This window comes from Arachis hypogaea, chromosome 6, assembly GCF_003086295.3.
Source record: "Arachis hypogaea cultivar Tifrunner chromosome 6, arahy.Tifrunner.gnm2.J5K5, whole genome shotgun sequence".
Taxonomy (NCBI): Eukaryota; Viridiplantae; Streptophyta; class Magnoliopsida; order Fabales; family Fabaceae; genus Arachis; species Arachis hypogaea.
In genome coordinates this window covers 43,728,785-43,744,333 of record NC_092041.1, presented here as the reverse complement: position 1 = coordinate 43,744,333, position 15,549 = coordinate 43,728,785, and the positions used below count along the sequence as shown (strand labels likewise).

Here is a 15,549-nt window from a genome sequence, read left to right as displayed (position 1 = left end):
GCAGAAATCCACTTCCGGGGCCCACTTGGTGTGTGCTTGGTCAGAGTATTGAAGCTTTCACGTGCATAGGCTTTTCTTGGAGTTAAACGCCAACTCTGGTGCCAGTTTGGGCGTTTAACTCCAGCTTTTATGACAGTTCTGGCGTTTAACGCTGGAAAAGGGTCTCTAACCGGCATTTTGACGCCAATTTGGGCCATCAAATCACGAGCAAAGTATAGACTATTATACGTTGCTGGAAAGCCCAAGATGTTGACTTTCCAACTCAATTGAGATCACGCCAATTAGGTTTCTGTAGCTCCAGAAATTCTATTTCCAGTGCAGGGAGGTCAGATTCCAACAGCATCTGCTGTCCTTTTTCAGCCTCTAAATCGTATTTTTTCTCAGGTCCCTCAATTTCAGCCAGAAAATACCTGAAATCACAAAAAACACATAAACTCATAGTAAAGTCCATAAATATGATTTTTTCATAAAAACTAATAATTATATACTTAAAACTAACTAAATCATACTAAAAACTACCTAAAAGCAATGCCAAAAAGTGTATAAATTATCCGCTCATCAACTATCTTCTGCAATATGTGCTTTATCTCTCTGTTAGACACCTCGGCTTGCCCATTGGTCTGGAGATGGTAAGCTGTTGCTATCTTGTGAACGATGCCATGTTTCTTCAGTAGGTCTATTAATCTCTTGTTGCAAAAGTGAGTGCCTTGATTACTCACGATTGCTCGAGGTGATCCAAAGCGACAGATAATATGATTTTTAACAAAAGAGACAACAGTGCTAGCATCATCAATGCGGGTAGGAATTGCTTTCACCCATTTAGAAACAAAATCTACGGCCAACAATACGTATATGAAACCATTAGAGTTTGGAAATGGACCCATGAAGTCAATGCCCCATACATCAAAAATTTCACAAAACAGCATAAGTTGCTGGGACATCTCATCCCTCTTGGATATATTACCAAATATTTGGCATGGAGAGCAAGATTTACAGAAGGCGGTAGCATCCTTAAAAAAAGTGGGCCACTAGAATCCAGAGTCTAATATTTTTCTAGCTGTTCTTTGAGGGCCGAAATGTCCACCATTCTCAGAGGAATGGCAGCCCTCTAAAATTGACTGGAATTCTGATTGAGGCACACACCTTCTAATTATCTGGTCAGCACCATACCTCCATAAATATGGGTCATTCCATATGTAATATTTGGACTCGCTTTTTAGCTTGTCCCTCTGGTGTTTGGTAGAATTAGGAGGGAAGATTCGACTAACTAGATAATTAGTTATAGGTGCATACAAAGGGACTACTTCAGATATTGCCTACAAGCTATCAAATGAAAAAGCATCATTGATAGGAGTGGAGTCATTCTTGATGTGCTCAAGGCGACTCAAGTGGTCTGCCACTAAATTCTCGGAACCACTCATATCTTTAATTTCTAAATCAAATTCTTGCAGTAACAATATCTAATATATCAACCTTGGTTTGGACTCCTTTTTAGCTAATAAATGTTTTAGAGCTGCGTGGTCTGAGTACACCACCACCTTAGTACCAAGTAAGTATGTTCAGAATTTAGCCAGAGCAAAAAATAATAGCTAGATGCTCTTTTTCAGTGGAGGTGTAATTAGACTAAGCAGCGTCTAATGTCTTAGATGCATAAGCAATTACAAAGGGGTCCTTACCTTTGTGCTGAGTCAGCACCGCTCCTACTGCATGGTTGGAGGCGTCACACATAATCTCAAAAGACCGGCTCCAGTCTAGTCCTCTCAAAATCGGAGCTCGAGTTAAGGCGATCTTCAACTTATCAAATGCTTCTATACAGTCCTTACTCAGCTCGAATTCAATATCCTTCTGTAGCAGTATGGATAAAGGTAAAGCTACCTTACTGAAGTCCTTGATAAATCTCCGATAGAAACCTGCATGGCCAAGGAACGAATGGACTTTCCTCACGGAGGAGGGGTAAGGTAGACTAGAAATGACATCTACCTTTGCTGGATCTACACAGATACTAGTATTAGAGACAACGTGTCCTAGAACAATACCTTGTTTAACCATTGTTCCGGGGGTTACCTGAAAATGTAGGTCGATCTCGGACGAGATCTTCCGTGCTAGTCATAACGATTGTGTTCGACTTGTTGGTCTTGGTGGTGGTGCTGATTCCTTCGTCCCCAGAGGGTGGGGGGTACCTGCAAGGGACTCCGATGCTTAAGTTAGAAAGGGTATTAAGCAGATATTGAGTAGAATCAGAGTATCAGTTATACCTGGGTACTCTAGTGTATTTATAATGGTGTGGAGTGACCTTTCTGGAGATAAGATAGTTATCTTATCTTATCTTATCTTTGAGTGAGGTCATCTTATCTTCAAGGGAACCGCCCTTATCTCTATAGGCTTGGACTGCCTTAGGATTTGGGTCGTCTTCCTCTGTTGGCCCCTTTTTTGGGCTCTTCCTAGGGACTTGGCCAAGCACTTTGAAAAGTGGTCGGGTTGTCCTGACCTACAGAGGTCGGTCACTTTGTCTGTAGAACATCCTGGGTCGAACAGCTCGACCCAGGGTATGAACAGTGCCCCTGCTCGAGCTCGGTCTTTATTTGGAGGTCGAGTCTTAGTTTTAGGATTTCGAACCTTCTCGGGTGAAGCTGAACTCCAGCATTTTGTTGGCTTTATTTTTGTAGAGTTCCTTTTGAATGCGGAACGTTTCGCTTCCTCTGTAAGCGCGCGCTTTTGTATTAGCGTCCTAACCTTGGGAATGTATGAGGGTTTTAATGCCCTCATTAATTGGTTTTTAATGCCCTATTTTGTTTCTTTTATTTTTGAACTGCACACATAGAAACGATTTTTCTTCATTCTTTGTAACTTCCCCATATTCTTCCTCACTTTTCTGTTTTCGCCTGTCACGTGTGTTTTTGCATTTCTCCTTGCAACGTTGTTTGGTGATCGTTGGTGCTTTCTTTGCTTTCGACGGAAATTTCTGATTTCTCCGTCTTCAACTTCCTTCTACGCTTATCTCCTTTTTCAGGTTGGTTAATCTTTTTTTTGTTTGCATTGTTCTTTTTCTTGGTAAAGTAGGGATTTTTCTTGAGTGTATGTTTGGAAAGCTCGAACCTTTTCGCATTTCTATGCTTTTTGTCACTGTGATTTCTGGTTTCTTCTTTTCTGGCGTTTCCTTAATGGTTAAAGCTTCTAGGATTTTGCATGTTGTTGCCTGTTTCTATATAAGTGGCTTGTTTGATTTTGAAGAAAGATTATGCCTTTGACAGTTTTTTCGCTTGGCATGTTCTTGCTGTTGGGTAGAATGAAATCGTAGTTTTGAGAGGCGACTTATTTTGATGACTTTATTTGGTTTGTGGCCTTTTCGAGTGTCATTCTTGTTGAAATAGAGACTTTATCTTCTTGTTGGGACGTGTAGAGATGTAGGCTTGTAGGTTTTCCTGAGTCCTTATTCTGCCTCCAAAGAATGCCCCTGGATGTTTTTGGACTGGGTCCTGGGGTTTCCTTTTGTTGCTCTTCCTGGCTTCCTGACACCTATATGCTTTAGTTTTTGAGTTGTCTCCATTTATGCCTGAGTTGTTTGATTAGTGTTCTGAGATGTTTTTGAGTAATCCAATCTTCTTTTCTTCTTGTAGGACTAGTTAACCATGTCTTCTCGCAAAAATATTGTTGAGACATCTTCCCAGGTCCCTGAGGGCATAGGCGGTTGGGTGGATTCTATGGTCCTCTTGTGCGTCTCGTTGGTTGACTCAGAGTTTTGTCAGCAACTTAGGCAGTTTCATAGGATTTGTGGCAACGGTAGTAATGAGAATCATTATGAGCTCGTATCTCCAACTTCTGACGAAAGGGTTCGCTTTTCTACCCGGATTGCTGGAGAGCGCCCCGTTTTCTATGCCTATGACTTCTTTTTTAGTCAAATGAATATTACTCTTCCTTTTACCCCCTTTGAGACCAACCTGTTATGGTCCTATAATGTAGCTCCATCCTAACTTCACCCCAATTCCTGGGGTTTTATAAAAATCTTTCAGCTGCTGTGTCGTGAGTTTAGTATCCCTGCTTCGCAATCTCTCTTCTTTTATCTTCTCGTTTTGACAAAGCCTGGTATAGTGAAGAAGAAAGCCACTTGGGTTTTTTTTCGAGCTTCCCAGGGGAAAAAGGTTTTCTCCATGTTTGATGAGTCTTTTCGCGATTTCAAAAATTACTTTTTTAGGGTCCGAGCTGTTGAAGGAGCTCGGCCCTTTTTTCTGGATGAGAATGATGAGCCTACCTTTCCTTTAGAATGGAAAAAGAATGTAGTGGTACCGAGATATTCGTGGGAGATGTTAGATGAGGCTGAACAAGCTTTTGTGACTGTGCTGGAAGAAAACTAGGGGCAGCCTCCTCATCTTAACACAAAGAAACTTTTAGCTAACCCCTCTATGGAGGAGGCAAAGTTAGAGTTTGACTAGATTAAGGGTTTGAAAAAGAGGAGCTTGAGGTGAAAGTGACCGAGCTAGAGAAGGAGCTAGAGGGGGAAAAGACTCGGGCTATTGGTCTGGCGACTGCTGTGCAACTAGCTGAGGATACGGCGTTAAAACATAAGGATAGATATGTTACCACCTACAAAGGTGTGATGGATCTCAAGAATAGTTTGGAATCTGTCTGAGCCGATTATACCGAACTTCAAAGTCACCTTGTAGACAACGTTACTGCTGCTTATGAGAATCTGAAGGAGCAAGTTCGAGTTCTTGTGCCAGAGCTCGATCTTTCCCTTTTTAGCCTGGACAACATTGTTAGGGATGGTAAGATTGTTCTTGATGATCCTGATGATGATGAAGATGATCGTCCTTCATTTCCTACCATTAAAATATCTGTTATGCCAACTTCTCTAACTTCCACTGCTGAGATCAACCGTCCTGAGTCAGAACCGGATTGCCAAATCTTGAACCGGGATGATGGGATGGTGGATGCAGTGCCTCGTCAGACTCGTCCTCTTTCACCTCGTGTTGATGCTGTCGGGAAGCCTTCAGATGTTAAGTGAATTTTCTAACTGCTTGTGTAGATAACCCAGCCTGTGGGCTTTTTTTAAACTCTTTATTTTGTAAATGATGTTTTGTTGACTGTTGATACCTTTTTAGTTGCTTGTTTAGCAACTTTATCTGAAAAACAAAGTAGTTTCCGAGCTTTTGGGGCAGACTCTGGTGGCCTCTAAAGTTTTTTATTTATCATAACTAGTAGTTTTTATATCATGCCTGTTTGCGCTCGTCTTGGTACCTTCGTAGGCTTTGTGAGTGTTGGAACTGTGTCTGACCTGATTGGCTTGATTCCTTTGCCTGATGTTGTTTTCTGTAATTCATTTTATTTGAATTTTGTTCAGGTTTTTGTTAGGAATTACTTTGCATAACGCTGAGGATGCCAATTTCGTCAGGTCGATTTTTGTTCGCGTTGTTGTTTGTAACCCTCTTTTTTGGACCTTATCTAGGTCTCTTTCAGGGGTTACTTTTGTAGCTTTATATTTTGGGCCGGCTTCATCACGTCGGGTCCTACTAAGTTATTTTTGTAATCTTCTTTCTTGGACCTTGTTCAGGTCTCTTTCAGAGATTACTTTCTATAACTTTGTACTTTGGGGCCGACTTCATCATGTCGGGTCCTTCTAAGTTATTTTTGTAATCCTCTTTCTTGGACCTTGTTCAGGTCTCTTTTAGGGATTACTTTTTATAACTTTGTACTTTGGGGCCGACTTCATCACGTCGGGTCCTTCTACGTTATTTTTGTAATCCTCTTTCTTGGACCTTGTTCAGGTCTCTTTCAGGGATTATTTCTATAACTTGTCTTGTGGGAGCTTGACTTCATCGTGTCGGGCTCTTCTAAGTTATTTTTGTAATCCTCTTTCTTGGACCTTGTTCAGGTCTCTTTCAGGGATTACTTTTATAACTTGTTTTGTGGGAGTCCGACTTCATCATGTCGGGCTCTTCTAAGTTATTTTTGTAATCCTCTTTCTTGGACCTTGTTTAGGTCTCTTTTAGGGATTACTTTTATAACTTGTTTTATGGGAGTCCGACTTCATCGTGTCAGGCTCTTCTAAGTTATTTTTGTAATCCTCTTTCTTGGAACTTGTTCAGGTCTCTTTCATGGATTACTTTTATAACTTGTTTTGTGGGAGTCTGACTTCATCGTGTCGGGCTCTTCTAAGTTATAGTAATCCTCTTTTATAGGGCTGGCCAGAGCTCTTTCCAGGGCTTTACTTATAACTTCGGTTTTTGCGACTGGTCCGACTTCTTTATGTCGGTCAGCCTTTAAGTTATTTTATAGCAATCCATATTATACTCGTCAGGTCCTTTCTATGGATCACTTTCTATAACTTCTTGCATTATTCTATTTTCATCTTTGCTGATTTCGTAGAGATTGGGTTTTAACCCTTGTTTGGTCGACCTTTTAATGAATTTGATTTTCATTTTTGGTCTTTATCGTGATCGCATAGTGAATTTGACTTTCACTTTTTGTCGATCTATAGCTTTATAATCAGACGATGAATGTGTCAGATTAATGCGGCTTGAGCATTTGTAGAAGATCTGAATAGTTTTTATTAAAAAAAAGAATGCAAATATATTCATGCGGGGGGTCAATTCCCTAAGTCGGGTGATTTGTACGTCTTAGCTTGGCGCCTCGTTAAAAAATCCTTTCAGGAAAAAGAGTACGCCTTATCCCAAGATCCTTTATCATCTCTAACTATAGTACCTTCTTAGGTTGCAGGCGTGTCAGGACCTTGGAAGCTCCCGCCCATCGAGTTCGGATAGTCTGTAGTAGCCCTTCCCAAGTACTTCTATGGCCCGGTAGGGTCCTTTCCAGTTTGCTGCCAGCTTTCCTTCTCCAGGTCGAGTTGTTCTGATGTCATTTTAGATTAGGATGAGGTCGTTTTCAGCAAAAGCTCGCTGTATTACCCTTTAATTATATCTGGAAGCCATTCGTCATTTTAATGCTTCTTTCCTAATCGGGGCTCCTTCTCGGACTTCCGGAAGTAGGTCGAGCTCTTCCCTTTGAAATTAGGAGTTGGCTTCTTCGCTATAGTGGATCACTCTAGGCAACCTTTCTTCGATCTCCACTGGGATCATTGCCTCCATTCCATACGCTAATCGGAAGGGTGATTCCTTTGTGGTGGAATGTGGCGTTGTTTGATATGCCCATGAGAGTTGTGAGAGCTCCTCGACATAGGCTCCTTTTGTGTCTTGCAATCTCCGTTTCAACCCAGCCAGTATGACTTTGTTGGCAGCTTCGGCTTGTCCATTGGCTTAGGGATGTTCTACGAAAGTGAATTGCTATTTTATATTTAAGTCGGCTGCTAGCTTTCTGAAGCCTGCATCTGTGAACTGGGTACCATTGTCTGTGGTGATGGAGTATGGAGTAGGAATTTTCGACTTTTTTGAGCAGTGGCATTAGCTAGGGGTTCTGCCTCGATCCACTTTGTGAAATATTCTATCCCCACTATGAGGAATTTGACTTGTCCCGATCCCTGAGGGAAGGGTTCGAGAAGGTCAAGTCCCCATTTTGTGAATGGCCAAGGTGAGGTTACACTGATGAGCTCCTCTGGTGGGGCGATGTGAAAGTTGGCATGTTTCTGAGATGACGGACACGTCTTTACGAACTCTGTGGCTTCTTTTTGTAGAGTTGGCCAATAAAACCCTGCGCGAAGTACTTTTTTGGTAAGTGCCTGTGCTCCTAGGTGATTGCCACAAATGCCACTGTGTACTTCTTCTAGGACTTCTTTTGTGTTAAAAGTCTGTACACATTTTAACAATGGTATTGAAATCCCTCTTTTGTACAGAGTATCATTTATGATAGTGTAGTATTGTGCCTCCCGTTTAAACCTCTTTGCCTCCTTTTCTTCTGTGAGGAGTGCTTCTATTTTGAGGTAGTTAATTATGGGAGTCATCCATCCTTGATCCTGACCTGTTATGGTCAGGACTTTTTCTTCTTCTGAGATTGATGGATTTTGTAGAATTTCTTGGATGAGGCTTCTATTGTTGCCCCCTGGTTTGGTGCTGGCTAGTTTTGAGAGTGCGTCAGGTCGGGCATTCTGTTCTCAGGGTATGTGACGGATCTCATATTCTCCAAGTTGTCTGAGCTGCTCCCTGGTTTTGTCCAAGTATTTTTTCATAGTGGGGTTTTTGGCTTGATAGCTTCCTGCTATTTGCGAAGTGACTACCTGTGAATCGCTGAAGATGCTAAGCTTTTGAGCTCTAACTTCCCTAGCCAGCTTCAAACCAGCTAGTAGTGCCTCATATTCCGCTTGGTTGTTTGAGGCAGGGAAACCAAATTTGAGGGAGAGTTCGATTTGGGTTCCTTGGTCACTTTCAATTATCACACCCGCGCCGCTTCTAGTTTTATTTGAGGACCCGTCGACGTAGAGATTCCATTCTATGGGGGTTTTCGGTGTATCTGTAAATTCTGAAATAAAGTCGGCTAGGTATTGTGACTTGATGGCTGTCCGCGCTTTGTATTTAAGATCGAATTCAAATAACTCAATGGCCTATTGCAAGATTCTGCATTCCAGGTCTATTTTCTGTAAGATTCCTTTTGTGGGCTAGTTGGTCCGGACCTTGATGGTGTGGGCTTAGAAGTATGGACAGAGTCGTCGAGATATTAGTATGAGAGCGTAGGCAAACTTCTCTATTTTTTGGTAGTTCAGCTCGGCTCCCTGTAGCGCTTTACTGATGAAGTATATGGGTTGCTGCCCATTGTCGTCTTCTCGGACTAGTGCTGAGGCTACTGCCCGACTTCCTACTGCGAGGTACAATATGAGTGGTTCTCCTTCCCGTGGCCGAGTTAGGATAGGTGGCTGTCCTAGGAATCTTTTGAAATCTTGAAAGGCCTGCTCGCACTCCGTTGTCCATTCGAACTTCTTTCCCTTCCTTAGAGTAGCGTAGAAGGGAAGAGATCTTATTGCCGATCCCGCTAGAAATCTGGACAAGGCTGCCAACCTCTCGTTGAGTTGTTGTACCTCTTTGACACAAGTCAGACTCTTCATGTCGAGTATGGCCCAACATTTATCCGGGTTTGCCTCGATTCCTCTCTGTGTGAGCATAAAGCCCAAGAATTTGCCAGCTTCCACTGCGAAGGTGCATTTTGCAGGATTGAGTCGCATGCCATGTCGTCTTATAGTGTCGAATACTTGGGTCAGGTTGGACAATAGCATCTCTTCATTTTGTGTCTTTATGAGCATGTCATCCACGTAGACTTCCATGATTTTTCTGATATGATCCAAGAAGACCTTATTCATTAATCTCTGATAAGTAGCTCCCACATTTTTAAGACCGAAAGGCATGATGATGTAGCAGTAGTTTGCTTTTAGGGTTAAGAATGAAGTTTTTTCTTGGTCGGGTGGATACATTGGGATTTGATTGTATCCTGAGTATGCGTCCATAAACGAGAGGTATTTATATCCGGAGGAGGCATCGACTAGTGCGTCGATACTTGGGAGTGGATAAGGATCTTTTAGGCAGGCTTTATTAAGATCATTGTAGTCGGTGCACATCCGCAACTTTTCATTTGATTTTTCACCAAGACAACGTTAGCCAGCCTGATGCCAGGGCATCTAGGCCAGTTTCACTGACCTTTTCTTTACTGTTTTAGGATAGTTTCATGCATTTTTCCTAGTAAACAAGGCAAGTTTTGGGTGAAAATACACTTACACCTTCATTCAAGCAATTATTGTGAATTTTGCATGATTTCATGAGATTTTCGCTAGAATTACATGATATTTTAGTGATGCATGATCTCATGATTTTGGCTAGAGCTTTGATGCACTTTAATTGCTTGATTTCGGGACAAATGAAGCATGGAAGAATCACGTTAGCATTCACGTTAACTTAGTTAATGTGATTACTAACGTGGGATGGCAATTGACTTGCAACATTAATGAGAAAAGTGATCACCAATAACGCCTGCGAAGCCATTTCATAGCTACGTTAAGAGCCACGTTAACTAAGTTAACGTGGTACTTAGCGTAGATGGAAAGGAGGACTCCACGTTAATGAGAAACGCGAAATCCAATAACGTTTCTCCTCAACGTTAGTGGTAAAAGTGAACACCACTAACATTGGGAAACTAGGCAATGCCCCACGTTAAGAGTCACGTTAACTAAGTTAACGTGAACTCTAACGTGGATAAGGATCAACAATGCCAACGTTAGTGACACTCACTTTTGTCACTAACGTTGAATCATTTTTATTGCCTACGTTAACTCTCACATTAAGATTGTTAACATGAAAGTTAACGTGGAGTGGGGTTCAAGGAGCCAACGTTAGTGACACTCACTTTTGTCACTAACGTTGGAAGATGGCTTCATTACTACGATAAGAGCCACGTTAACTTAGTTAACATGGACTCTAACGTAGGGGATTAAGGCAAATAGAGGGTTAGTGACAAAGGTGAGTGTCACGAACGCTCTCGAAGGTGATAGGTACCCACGTTAAGAGCTACGTTAGCTAACCTAACGTAAGACCTAACGTGGGAGGAAAAGGACAAGCAACGTTAATGGGAAAAGCGATTCCCATTAACGTTTGCAAAAAGGGGCACAAGCCAACGTTAATGGGAAAAGAGAATCCCATTAACGTTGGCCGAGAATTGAGAAGGAACGTTAGAAGTCACGTTAAGACTTCTAACGTAGAGAATAATGTGGGCATATGAGGGTGGAACGTTAGTGGAAAAGGTGAATGCCACTAACGTTCTCGCACCCAGAAATATATTCCACGATTAATCTCACTAAGTGCCTGAGCCTAATTCATATTTCTCTGCAAGCTGGGCCCACTAAAGATGAGAATTGCTTCAACTCAAAGTCCAAAGCCCACATCCAAGACTTGGAGAACTCACTAGAAGATCATGAAGAGTAGTATATATAGGAGTAGTTTTGAACTAGTAGGAGACTTTTGGGCATTTTGGAGAACTACTCTCTGCATATTTACTTTTCTGTACTTCTATCATGGATTCTTCTTTTTTGCCATTTTTGATTCCTAGAGCTATGAACAACTAAACCCCTTTCATTGGGTTAGGGAGCTCTGCTGTAATTTGATGGATCAATATTAATTTTCATTCTTCTTCTTCTATCTTTTCTCTTGATTTTACTAGGAAGCTTTCAATCTTAATTCAATTGTTTAGTTATCTTGGAAAAGAAACTCTCCATAATTGGATCTCTTCGGAACCTTAGAAGAGGAATGAGGAGATCATGCTAGAATTTCTTTCTCATGCTGGACCAATTTGGGTTGGGATGGATATGTGACTATAATCCCCTCAATACTTGAATTGGGAAATGTATGTAGTATAATCAGTGACCATACTTCATCTCTTCTCATGAGCAATTGACCAAGGAATTGGCTATTGACCATGATTTGAGAGATTGAATTACCAAGGAATTGGGATTCAATCACTTAAGTTTGCCAAGGAGATCAATGAATGCATTGATTGAGGAAGAGATGAGAATGAACTTGATCCGGAGAATTGCCACATCTCCTAAACCCAATGATTACCCTATTTCTGATCTTACCCATTCTCTTTAGTTTCTGCCATTTACTTTTTTGAGCACTACCCCAATTCCCCATTTAAGATTCTGCACTTTAATTTCTGCTATTTAATTTCTAGTCATTTAAATTTCTGCATCTCAATCTAAATCCTGTTTAGCTCAACTAGCATTTTCTTCTAACTAAAGTTGCTTGACCAATCAATCCTTGTGGGATTCGACCTCACTCTATAGTGAGTTTTTACTTGATGATAATTCGGTATACTTGCCGAAGGAAAATTTGTTGAGAGACAAGTTTCCATGCATCAAGTTTATGGCGCCGTTGCCGGGGTTTGATTTTGAATCAACAATGATTAAGCTTGAAGATTACTAGATTGAGCATTTTTTTTCCGTTATTCTTTTCCATATTCAGTAATTTACCTTATTTTGTTTTTAATTTCTTCCTCATCCCCTATTCCCTCTCTAATTTCTGTTCTCCTTTCTTAGTTTTTCATAATTCAGCTCACTAACCTACTAACTGTTTGATAAATTGCATCACTCACACTAATAATCAGTCTAACAAAAATTGTCATCACTATATCTCCTGTTGTGAATTCTGGCTGTTGTATGACAGGGAGAAGAGAAGGAATCTCAACATCCTTTGACTCAGAGCCTGAGAGAACCCTTTGGAGACGAAAAAGGGAAGCAAGAGGAAAAAGAATTGTTAGTGCTGAGGAAGAGGAAGAGTATTTTGAACCCAACATGGAAGAGAATTTGGAGAACAATCATGAAGAAGAAGCTCATAATCATGCCAGAGAAGGCCATGCAAACCGGGTTGGGCATGAAAGGAGGGTCTTAGGATCCTATATCAATCCTAATACAGGAAATTGTGGAAGCAGCATTCAGAAACCCACCATTCATGCCAACAATTTCGAGCTAAAACCTCAGCTCATCACTTTGGTGCAAAATAATTGCTCATTTGGAGGAGGTGCTCAAGAAGACCCTAACCAACACTTGACTACCTTCTTGAGGATTTGTGACACAGTGAAGACAAATGGAGTCCACCCAGATGTCTATAGGTTGCTCTTGTTCCCCTTTTCACTCAGGGACAAGGCAACAAAGTGGCTTGAATCCTTCCCAAGAGAAAGCCTGATAGACTGGGAGGAGGTAGTGAACAAGTTTTTAGCAAGATTTTATCCTCCTCAAAAGATTAATAGGCTAAGAACTGAGGTGCAGACTTTCAGGCAGCAAGATGGTGAGACACTTTATGAAGCATGGGAGAGATTCAAAGACTTGACAAGGAGATGCCCACTAGAGATGTTTAATGAGTGGGTTCAACTCTACATCTTCTGTGAAGGTCTTTCCTCTGAGTCAAAAAAGGCTGTAGATTATTCATCAGGAGGTTCTTTAAATAAGAAGAAAACTGTTGAAGAAGCCATAGATGTCATTGAAATAGTTACTGAGAATGACTACTTCTATGCCTCTGAAAGAAGCAACACTAGAGGAGTAATGGAGCTGAACCACATGGATGCACTGTTAGCCCAAAACAAGATGATCACCAAGCAGCTAGCAGATCTTACCAAGAAGGTGGAAGAGAACCAAGTTGCAGCAGCCATCACCTTATCACCAACTCATGAAGGAGTAAACATAGGAGAAGAAGGTGACTGGGAGCAAGCCAACTATGTGGGAAATTCACCTAGACAAGTCCATGATCCACACTCCAAAACATACAATTCTGGATGGAGAAATCACCCCAACTTTGGATGGGGAAACCAACAAGACCAAGGACAAGATCTGAGACGTTCCAACTTCAACTCCAACAACAATGCCACTCATCAAAACACATCTCAGAGATATTACCAACATCCATCTAGCCAACCTTCTTAATCACCTAATCTCAACCCACCATCATCCACAGATGATAGGATTGAGGGTCTACTCCAAATACTATGCAAAGATATTCAAGATAGTAAAGAATTCCGAGAAGAAGTGCAATCTAACATGCAGAATCAAGATGCTGCCATCAAGAAACTGGAAACACAGATTGAATTCTTATTCAAACAAAACACTGGGCACAATAATTGCAGCAATATTAACTCAATACCAAGGGAAGAATGTCAGGCCATCACCCTCAAGAGTGGGAAGGAACTGAAGGAGACCCATAAGAAACCACCAGAGAAAGAATTGGATGAAGAAAACAAGGGACATGAGGAATCTCACACCTCAATCCCCAAGTCACATCAAGAAAGGGAAGTACCCAATCCATGCCTCTCAAAGGTCCTATACCCACAGCAGTTGCAATTAAAGAAGAAGGGAGAAGACAACCAATTCTCAAGATTCTTGGAGATCTTCAAGAAATTACAAATAAACATACCCTTTGCTGAAGCAATCGAGCAAATGCCGCTCTATGCCAAGTTCTTGAAGGAGTTAATGACCAAAAAGAAAAGCTGGAAGAATAATGAGACTGTGGTACTTACAGAAGAATGCAGCTCCATCATCCAACACAAATTGCCTCAAAAATTGAAGGATCCTGGGAGTTTCCAAATCCCCTGTATCATTAGAGAAATCACTGTGGAAAAGGCCTTATGTGATCTAGGAGCCAGCATAAACCTAATGTCTCTAGCAATGATGAAAAAGATGAAGATTGAATAAGCCAAACCAACAAGAATGGCCCTCCAACTAGCAGACAGGTCATTCAAATTTCCCCATGGAGTAGTAGAAGACTTGTTGGTGAAGGTGGGAGACTTCATTTTCCCAGCAGATTTTGTAGTACTAAACATGGAAGAAGGAGCTAAGACCTCCATCATCCTGGGGAGGCCATTTTTAGCCACTGCTGGAGCCATTATTGATGTCCAAAAGGGTGAACTTATCCTCAGATTACACGAGGAGAAAATGACATTCAATGTGTTTAAGGCTATGAGATACCCACATGACTTATTGGGAGAATGTATGAGGATGGACTCAGTAGAAGCTTTGGTACAAGAAACACTTGAAGAAGAGCTCGTAGCATCAACAGAAGAGGAGTTAGCAACAAGCGAAGAAGCTGCAGCCACTGAAATACATGTTCAAAGTGGGCTAGAAGAGAATGAGGAAAGAAAAGAAGCACCCAAATTGGAGCTTAAGGCACTGCCAACCACTCTTAAGTATGCATACTTGGGAGAAATAAAAGTTATCCAGTAATCATAAATTCAGCTCTCAGCCAAGAACAAGAGGAAGAATTGCTTCAAGTCTTACGACGGCATAAAGATGTGATTGGATGGACATTTGCTAACTTGAAGGGAATCAGTTCAGCCATATGCATGCATAAAATACTTTTAGAAGAAGGTGCCAGACCTTCCATTCAGCCCCAAAGAAGGTTAAATCCAGTAATGAAAGAAGTAGTGCAGAAAGAAGTCATGAAGTTGTGGCAGGGAGGAGTAATCTATCCAATTTCAGACAGCCAATGGGTCAGTCCAGTTCAGGTGGTTCCCAAGAAAGGGGGAATCACTGTGGTGCCCAACGAAAGGAACGAACTAATCCCTATAAGAACCATTACAGGCTGGAGAATGTGCATTGACTACAGGAAGCTTAATGAGGCCACAAGAAAAGATCATTTCCCACTTCCCTTCATGGACCAAATGTTGGAAAGACTTGCGGGACATGCATATTATTGTTTTCTAGATGGGAATTCAGGATACAACCAAATAGTGGTTGATCCAAGAGACCAAGAGAAAACATCATTCACTTGCCCGTATGGAGTGTTTGCCTATAGGCGCATGCCATTCGGGCTATGTAATGCACCCGCAACCTTCCAACGCTGCATGCTCTCCATCTTCTCAGATATGATAGAGAAGTTCATTGAAGTTTTCATGGATAACTTCTCAGTATTTGGAGATTCCTTCCCTAGTTGCCTAACCCATCTTGCCTTGGTATTGAAAAGATGTCAAGAAACCAACTTAGTCTTGAACTGGGAAAAAATGTCACTTCATGGTGACAGAGGGAATAGTTCTTGGCCATAAAGTTTCTAATCAAGGCATTGAGGTAGACAGAGCTAAGGTGGAGCTAATTGAAAAGTTACCTCCACCCAGTGATGTCAAGGCAATTAGGAGTTTTTTGGG

At 41.4% G+C, this 15,549-nt stretch overlaps 1 non-coding gene across 1 annotated transcript; it reads right to left on the bottom strand.

The window, feature by feature from the left end:
- Positions 1-12,667: 12,667 nt before the first annotated feature.
- Positions 12,668-12,775, bottom strand: LOC112700134 (small nucleolar RNA R71). The gene has a single exon (XR_003153052.1). It is a non-coding gene; the product is annotated as a small nucleolar RNA R71 (small nucleolar RNA).
- Between the last annotated feature and the right edge of the window lie 2,774 nt (positions 12,776-15,549).